This window comes from Salvelinus sp. IW2-2015, unplaced genomic scaffold, assembly GCF_002910315.2.
Source record: "Salvelinus sp. IW2-2015 unplaced genomic scaffold, ASM291031v2 Un_scaffold1807, whole genome shotgun sequence".
NCBI classification, from domain to species: Eukaryota; Metazoa; Chordata; class Actinopteri; order Salmoniformes; family Salmonidae; genus Salvelinus; species Salvelinus sp. IW2-2015.
Window position 1 is genome coordinate 25311 of NW_019943180.1, and position 9680 is coordinate 34990.

At 46.4% G+C, this 9680-nt stretch overlaps 1 long non-coding RNA gene across 1 annotated transcript; it reads left to right on the forward strand.

The window, feature by feature from the left end:
• Positions 1–449: 449 nt before the first annotated feature.
• Positions 450–1025, forward strand: LOC139024710 (uncharacterized). Its single transcript, XR_011476038.1, has 3 exons — positions 450–482; positions 835–875; positions 984–1025. It is a non-coding gene; the product is annotated as an uncharacterized lncRNA (long non-coding RNA).
• Positions 1026–9680: the final 8655 nt, after the last annotated feature.

Sequence of the window (9680 nt, forward strand, 5' to 3'; positions counted from 1 at the left end):
GTTTGGTGTCATACAGGTGATCTAGGTCCAAGCTGATGAGTACAGTGATGTCATACAGGTGATCTAGTCCAGCTGATGAGTACAGTGAGGTCATACAGGTCGACTAGGTCCAGCTATTGAGTACAGTGGTGTCATACAGGTTGGTCTAGGTCCAGCTGATGAGTACAGTGATGTCATACAGGTGATCTAGGCTCCAGCGGATGAGTACAGTGATGGTACATACAGGTGATCTAGGTGCCAGCGGATGAGTACAGTGATGTCAATACAGGTGATCTAGGGCCAGCGTATGAGTACAGTGATGTCAACAGGTGGATCTAGGTCCAGCGGGATGAGACAGTTGATGTCATACAGGTGAATCTAGGTCCAGCGGATGAGGTTACAGTGATGTTCATACAGGTGATCTATGTGCCAGCGGATGAGCTACAGTGATGTCATACAGGTGATCTGCGGGCCAAGCGGATGAGTACAGTGATGTCTTACAGGTGTCGTAGGGCCAGCGGTTGGAGTTACAGGTACAGAGTATTAGGTTCTCCCGGGTGCGCGCCAGTGTCTAGGGCACTGCATCGGCAGTCCTAGCTGCCGCCACCAGAGTCTCTGGGTCACGCCAGGCTCTGTCTGGCAGCCGGCCGCAACCGGGAAGGGTCGTTGGTGTTTAGGGCGACGCCACAATTGCATAGCGGTCGTCCGGGGTTAGGGCAGGGTTTGCCGTAGGGATATCCTTGTCTCAGTATGTAAAATGTAATAAAAATGTATGCACTCTACTTAAGTCGCTCTGGGATAAGAGCGTCTGCTAAGATGACTAAAATTGTAAAAATGTACAGTTGATGTCATAAGTGATCTTAGGTCCAGCGGATGAGTACAGTGATGTCATACAGGTGGTCTAGGTCCAGCGGGGAGTACAGTGAATGTCACGCAGGTGATCTAGGGCAGCGATGAGTACGGCGGGGCGCGCGGCGGGGGGCCGCCGCGCTGATGTCATACAGGTGATCTAGGTCCAGCTGATGAGTTACAGTGATGTTTGTCATGTTGTAATGGCATACAGGTTTGATCTTAGCGTCCAGCGGAGAGTACAGTATGTCACGCAGGTTGATCTAGGCCAGCGGATGAGTACAGGATGCACACAGGTGGTCTAGGTCCAGTGGATGAGTACAGATGTTTGTCATGTGAATGGGCATACAGGTGAATCTAGGGCCAGCGGATGGTACAGTGATGTCACACAGCGTGTCTAGGTCAGTGATGAGCTACAGTTGTATGTTTTCATGTGTAATGGCATAAGGGGATCAGGTCCAGCGGATGAGTTACAGTTTGATGTTTGTCATGGGTGTAATGTCATACAGGTGATCTAGGTTCCAGCGGATGAGTACAGTGGCGGTAAACAGTGGACAGGTGGCGAGGTGGTGACTGATGCCAGAGCAACCCACACGATATCGTTTTAGTACTCAAGGGAGCGTCTCAGCCTTCAGAAGTTCCAACGGTCACTGTGGTAAAACAGACCAGGTCCTCACGCCTCTCCTAATACAGGTAGAACTGACCCGTAGCACTTGCTGGCAGAGTCCACGCCCCTAAAGACCTACAGGTAGGAACTGACCGCGGTAGCCTTAGACAAGCCAAGAGCTCGCACGGCCACACTTTAAAAGATCAACCTACAGGTAGGAACCACTGCACCCCCCTCTACAGACACTCCGCCGTCATTAGCCTGCAGCACAAAGAGTCCACGCCCCTAAAGACCTACAGGTAGGAGCTGACCGTACGCCCTGCAGCCAGAGTCCACGCCCCTAAAGACCTACAGTAGGAAACTGACCCGTAGTCAGATGCTGACCTAGGGGTCAACGCCGGCCTAAAGGATAACCCTACCACAGCTGATAGAGAAACACATTCGACCTTCGCGTAAATTCACTGCTGGAGACAGGTACACGACGCGTCCTAAAGAACTACAGGTAGGAACCTGGAGCCACGTAACCACTGCTGACAGTCCAGCGCTACCTAAGACTGGGCTACAGGCTGATGGAAATGAACCGCGTAATAGACATACACATACAACGCCACTGCTCTTTATGTATACATCAGGGGTTAACTGGAGTCACAAACCATGTGTTTGACTTAATCTTGATATCCTTTAAGAGACAATCGCTGAGGTTCCATCATTTGAGAAGTGGGGTTGACCTTTTGTGATATGTTGACATTTCCGGCCAATTCTATTCCTATCACATATTGAGATCTAGTTGTGTTATATTGACGCGCTGGAGCGAGCAGGACTGTTAACCTCCTCCGCTAGACTTTATCTAGGCGTCAATTCCCAGGCACAGAACTCTTGCCTCCGGAGAAGGAAGCGCAGGCGAAACATTAGAATAGACTCTGTGTCAGCTATAAACTCAGAGTGCCATACACTGACTCTCTCTCTCTCCTATTTATGACCGTTCTACCCCGTCGTTTTATCTGGTGGGAGTTTTATCTAGGAAGCCATGAAGGCGGGATGTGAGGCTTGCCGTATTGTGGTTAAGTCTCTTTGAATGAAAGCCTAGAGGAACGAAATCTCGGTGATAGTCGTTTGCTACCATAAGAATAAAGAACCTCTCGTGTTGCATGTTTGGATAAGCCTGGGGGCATGGTCTGCTATTTCGTCAACGCGTTTGTGGGATAAGCCTTAAGGGGTGATGCGTTGTGATTCTAATGGAAGCCTCCGGCCCTGGAAAGCCTGCAGAGTGATGATTGTGAGGTTGTGCTTGTGGTATGAGGAAAGCGCTGGGCGGATTTCTGTCTGTGGGGGTCTTGGACTAAATGGCGCTCGCGAGGGACGTGTTGTGGTATGATAGGATAAGCCTGGGGGAGCGTGTGCGCTGCAGGTTTGGATTAGAGCGCACTCTGGACGCACGCAAAAGTGCCTCTTGGCTCGGTTGAAACACCTGACCCCATTGATCGGGCGTGAGACCTCTCCTGCTGGTTAAACTGCCGATAAGACCTGTAAGGACGCACTCTTGTGGAGGCCGGTTAGAGCCGCTTATGTCTGGAGGACCTTGTTGAGTAGGTCAAAGGCCTGGAGGAGGCGCACTCTAGTGGTTGTGATGGCAGCACTACCCGTGGAAATAGACTCGCCGGTGGATGGTCAGTTCTAACCTTCTATGCTCGCGTCTTGAGGTGATTACAGCCCTTGACCGGGAAGAACGTCGTCTTTAGCTGGGTATTGAGCGCGGACAACCATCCGAGAGGACGTATGGTGATGTCCAGGCTTCATGTAGGGCATATAAGCCCTCGTACCGCCGTGAACTCCCGTTTGGGTCCTGTGGTATACTCTGGGACCTCATATCGCAGTAGGCCCTGGTCCGTGCTTGAGCATGCACTCTTAGCTGTTTTATTAGAAATGACTGATTGCTCCTGTGTGTGCTGACTGTATGTTAGTTGCACATACACTGCTGTAGCCTAGGTTAGGCGTCTAGCCCTGGTGAGCTACTCTGTATCTGGAACTTCATTGAAACCCCCTGTCTTTACTGTTTAACCGGCTTTGGTGCTGGACTATGGCCAAGTATGATTACTTGGACCGCTTCTAGGTAATGACCTCTTCTATCGCTGACGCGCGTCGGGGATGACTGCACTTCTGGGCTACTTAAGCCTCTACGGAGGGTATGACCATCCGTAGCGCGTCGTGTGATCTGCCAGACCTGTATGATGTAGATATGACCTGCTGTTTCCGCTTCGAGGTAGGCTGAGCTCGACCTAACTATGTTGAGACTCTCACCCTAGCTAGTAGCTGGGCCTCTAAGCTGTGTTAACCTTGTGAGGTAAACTCGTTGGACATGGCCATAGAGCCTGATCATGCTCACTTCTAGTGTCATGGACCGAGCTATAACTCCGATAATAACCGACCCTGGCCTCTGTAGCTGGCCTTGTACTCGTGATCTTGAGATATGCTCGCTGATAATGGACCTGCTGTGTCGTGCTGCTGTATGTATGTCGAAGATGAATGACCTGCCTGTTGGGTCGCTGACTCTAGGTAACCTACCAATCTGGACCTCCTACACATGCCTCGTCGGGTCGCTGCACGAGTCTCCTTGATATGACTCCCTGTGTTACTGGTGTCTATGACGATACCGCGGTATATTGCCAAAAGGTGATAATGGAGCCTGCTGTGTGGTTGCTGAACTGCCTGGCATCATCATGATATGGAACCTCTAACCTCGCTACTTATGTGGTTCTCGGGACTCATAAGCATGAGAGTATGTTGATAGCTTGAACCTCCTAGTGATGGTAGGTGTGACAGTCGATTTGCGGATGTGTATGGGTCATATGGCAGAGCCTGTCGTGTTGGTAGGCGTGAACTATGAGTCGATTGTTCGATAGGTGACACTACGCTGAACCGAAGGTGGGGTTGGCCCGAAGTATGAAGTTGTCGAGTATATACCTCCTGGGTGGTCCTGGAATGGCTACATAATATTGATGATATAGAAAACTCTACTGCGTGCTGCCCCTGACTGTATACTGATATGACCCTCCTGGGTGGTGCTCGAATCGAAGGCGAGTTGTTGATTAAATGCCAGACTTTCCCTTATCGCTGTCATGTTGGATGATGAAAAGCAATTTGTACTTGTATAGACGATCTTGCCTCTCGTTCAATATACAACGTGTAAAAAGAATGGATGAGCGGTAGACATAGAGCTATCGCTTATACCGATGACTCCCTAATGTCGTTGGCTGCTTGAACTAGGAAAACGTCTGTATATGACAGCTTGAAGGCTCAATTAGGGAAGAACCTGGACCTGCTAACCCCTGTGGTGACCTCACTTTTTAGAAACCCCCAATTTTCCTTGGGTTGCAGTGCTCGCACGTAAACTAGTTGGATAGAGTGACCTACTGCCTGAGTGGGATGGAGCTTGCATAGACTGCTGGTAACTGGAATGTACCTACCTCGTCAATTCATCTGAACCTCCTGGGAATGTGTTCGTGCTGATCCTCTTATGCCTTATAACTAGGAATAAGACCTACTCGTGGCGATGTGGGTAGCCTAAGGCACGTATAAAGTGAACTGAATATAGAACCCTGCACCCATAAGAGTCCGATGTAGTAGTGTCTTCAGAAATCCAACGCCCAATGTGCCCGAGACTCGGGGATGGGAAACCTGACTGCAACTTTACTCATGCTCTAGTCCTGTTCGAACACGTCGTCGGCTCATAAGACGTGCCAAGAGGAGAGAAGAGAGGCCGGCATTGCGTACACGGTCAGGTTCGTTTCAACCCTCCTTCCACGGATGATAAGGCGGCAGAAAACCGAGTAGACCTCTTTCGAGTGACTTTTATTATAGAACTCCTATTCACACTATATATTTATTAATATTACTACGCGATCTACCGATTCTAGCCTGTGTAGAAGATAAGCCATTCCTCACTACATTAACTGCAGATAGTTCTGGACGTCTATAGCCTGCTATGGTGACAAAGCCTGGTCTTAACATTAATACTCCCCAGCTCGTATCTAGTAAAACGTCTAATGACTATCTTCTTGCTAGGGAAAACCTATCTACAATTTACTCAGTGGTTCTGGACGTTGCCTTGTAGAAAGCCCTTTACATTTTACTCAGTGTTTCTGGACGTCTAGCCTTGTAGAATGCCTTCTACATTACTCAGTGTTCAGACGCGACGTCCTACGCCTTGTTTAAGAAAATGACACTTCTACATTACTCACCTCGTGTTCATCTGTAAACATCTAGCCTTGTAAAGAAAGCCTTCTTCTATATACTCCATGCTCCATACAACGTCTTAGCCTATGTAAAGAAATGACCTATTCTTCACTCTTCACGGTCAGTGCCGATTCTGTCCCACTTATAATAACATCTAGCCTTGTAGAATAGCACCTTCCATTCCATACTAATCTACAAAGTGTTTATCTATCGTACTCACATACATAGGTGACCCTATTTCACGGGATAGAAGCCTTTTTCATTACTATTATCATTCGCTTGTCCGATATCTGGGCAATGGTACCTTCTACGCACCTTGTATAGGATAAAGGTCACATTCTTCGATTAACGTCTTATCCTCAGGTGGTTCTATGAACAATCTCCACGTGCACTTTGAGTAGAAAGCCTTTCATTTACCGTTCTTTTACCTCAGTGCGTGTACTGAACGTCTAGCATTAATCTAGAAACCCCATCTCGTTACATACTCAAAGTTATATCCGAATCCAACGTTACTAGCTCTATGAATAGTAAAAGGCCTCTCTTCTCCACTACTACTCACTCACAGTGTTCTGAATATTACCCTCGCTCTTGCGCCATAAAAGCCTTCAAACATTACTCACCAGGTTCGTTCTAGCACTGATTCTAAGCTCTTGATAAGTTTAAAGCACTTCTTCTACTCACGTTCTCAGGTGTACCTAGTACAACGAATCTAGCCTACTGATAGTGAACCTTCCTCTCATCTACGGATTTAAACTCGGCGTCTAGACCCGAGTCTTCACAGCCCTTATATTAATGTAGAAAGCCTTCTACATTACTTACTCAGCTGGTTCTTCTGAGAAACGTTAGCCTTGTAGATATACCATCACGACCTTCTACATTACAATACAGTGTTCTTATGAACGTCTAGCCGTGGAGATTAAGATCACCTATCCATCTATTACAAGTATAACCATTGTCCAGAGTCGTTTACTGAACTTCATAACCTTAGTAGAGCAACGCAGCTACTACAGTGATACTCGGAGTCCATTTCTGCAACGTCATAAACCTTGTAGAAAGCCTATTCCTCTCTATCCAATGAATTACTCTAATGTAGCTTCACTGAACGTCTCACCACTTTGTAGATAGCCATAATATATACCAAAATTATTCCACTACTCTCAAGTGATACTGATTACGTCCCAGAGCCTTGTAGAAAAATGCTCCTGACCTTACTATCAACCATATTACTCAGGTTCATAGACATATCTCTCTAGTCCACTCGTAGAAGAGTCCACCTCCTATCTATCAAACTTATACTATCAGATGTTGCACCTCCTCTTCCTAGAAGCCATAAGCTACTGAGCTCAATCCAAACAGACCTTATCTACAGTATATACCTCCTACGTGGTTCATAGAACGTCGTGCTCTGTAGAAAGCCTTCTACATATCATTCACGTATCTTACTGAAATCGTATACTAGCCTTCTAGAAAGCCTATCTACTACTACTTTCACGAGTTAATTCTGATAATAGCCATTCCTCAGCCTCGCTATGAAAAAGAACACTTCTCCACTCCCAGAGTTACTCAGTGTTATCATGCACACGTCCTCACTAGACTCATATAGAAATCCACATCTCTACATTACTCCCAGTCTATTCTGAACGTCTAGCGGCTTGGTTAAGAAGCCTTCTACATTATTAAATCCAGCTAGTTCCCTAGCGAACATATCTATGACCTTAGAGTAGAAAGATCCTTTCTAATGGTAATACTCAGCCGTTTCTAGCACGCTCTTCACTAGTCTTAGAGCTATAGATAACAGCTCCTTTCATCTGAGTACATTATACTCATGACTCCATCACCTGTGTGAAGAGAGAGCGAGCGATCTATCACTGTCTCAGGGAATAAAGGGCTACCATCTCTCTACCTATATACCAATACAACGCTGCCCTTCAAGGTAACTGAGTACGCGAGTTCCAGAACTAATAACGTAAACTACTTGTCGAAGATAAATTACCATCACGACCTCAATTATGTAAATATTACGCTCAACGAAGCCGCGTGAACAGTGCCAAATCTCAAGAATACAGTAAGTGGTATAACCTGCTAATCAACTTATACACCATCTGTAACGCCATCCCGTACTTGTAAACATTAGCAAAAACTATCACGCGCCCACGTAGTCTACTAAATTAGCTCAAATATAACCAGCACACAATTAGTAAGATTAGCCTAAGTCCACTAAAGAAGCTGAACGATTTACTCATACTGCTCGATACTGCATCTGTAGAAGCCTTACCTCATCAACTACTCTGGTATAATACTCCGACCTCATCTTCTAGTCCTATGATAGACCAGATCTCTCTCTAATCTAACATATCATGCCAAACCACACTAATTATCACACTATCACCAGAAGGTGTCTCTACGTATGATTACGTAATCGTTATCAGCTTACACGGTTCTAATAGCCTTATTACCATCCCTGTTAAAACTCATGTGCTCAGAAGCTCAGTCCACGGTCTTTATTATCTACCCAAATCCATAATATATCACCACCCATCCTTTCAAGGGTCCAAGTAACCATTTCCACTTAAGTTATAAATATGATCCGTACTTTGCAAGGGTAAGAGCTACCATTCCTCAACCATATGAGTACTGAACAGTAATGATAACCTTTTCACAGAGACAAATATGTCACCTCATCCACGTTAGTAAGGTAGTATAAACCATCTTCTATCTTCAATTATCTCAAGTGTTATCTAACCATTCCTGACACGTATAAACTTAGTACACTTGTAGGATAACCTCATACGACCGGTAATCTACAATTGTATCTACGCAAGTTTCAGTCTTAGATAATATTACCTCTTCGGGTAACTGTAGTACACATTCTCGTCAATATAACCGTTGTGTAAGGAACTATGCCACTATGCGTGTAAATCATAACCTATATCACACCTTACTAGTAGAGTTATACCTCTGACACTCATGATAGCCTTATACTCTCAGTTACTACAAGCATTATATCATTACAATTATCCCTTCTCGCAGTTAAGGCGTTTATACCATTCCACATAAAACACCTCTCAGCTGGTAACGAGTATACCTAGCCCATTCCTCGAGCTAGAGTATAATTACAACGCCCCTCCTCTTCATTCGTTAATTGTGACAGCCACTTAGTATACTCTCTTTCAGAGAATATTGTATTTGACTGTGAAAATCGACTCTAGTGAGTACGTATAACTTTGTATAGATAAGCATTCTAGTAACGTACTCAAATAGCTGCGAGATACCTGTTAGATTGGCATCGCCGACGGTGCTCTAGGCGCGGTGGTAGAAAACCTCAATCTAACATTAACTCGTCTTCTGACTACTACGAGGACCAGTGTCGTTCCTCTCGACTCGGTTAAGGCTCCCAAATTTTACATATCATAGAATATACCAACATAATCCACGTAAGTGGTACAGCTCATGACTTTGTCCCCACGCTTTTTGAGGCCTGCTTGTTGATTAGTTCTTCAGTAGGCTTGCGTAATAGAGAATCATTCAGGCTGTTTTTCATTCGATACTTTCCTTGTGATTCATAAATGAGATCTCTCATGCGCGTTGCTCTCGCTCCCTGCCAGTGTGTGTGCTGCCAATCCATAGGATGCTTGCCACGTCTGGTCTCTCATGTTGGATGATGCATGTGGAAAAGGTCTGGTCCGGTGTTGCTGAAGGGCCAGGTTGGTACCAGAGGAGAGGGTAACCCTGCTGCAACCGGTCCTGCCTCGGCCCTGGGCATGCTGCCCCCCAGTGACGGTGCCCCCAATTCCTCTTCCAACAAGCAGTTTGTTGGCCTGGGGAGGGGTCACGCTGGGCAGAGCTGTGTAAGGAACAAGGTACAGGACTCCTACATGTTATTCAAAATGCATTCAATCATAAACAATAGTTGACGCCCGAGTGGCGCAGCGGTCTGAGCCACTGCATCTCACTGCCAAGAGGCGTCACTACAGTCCCTGGTTCGACCCCAGGCTGTTTCATAATTCCGGCC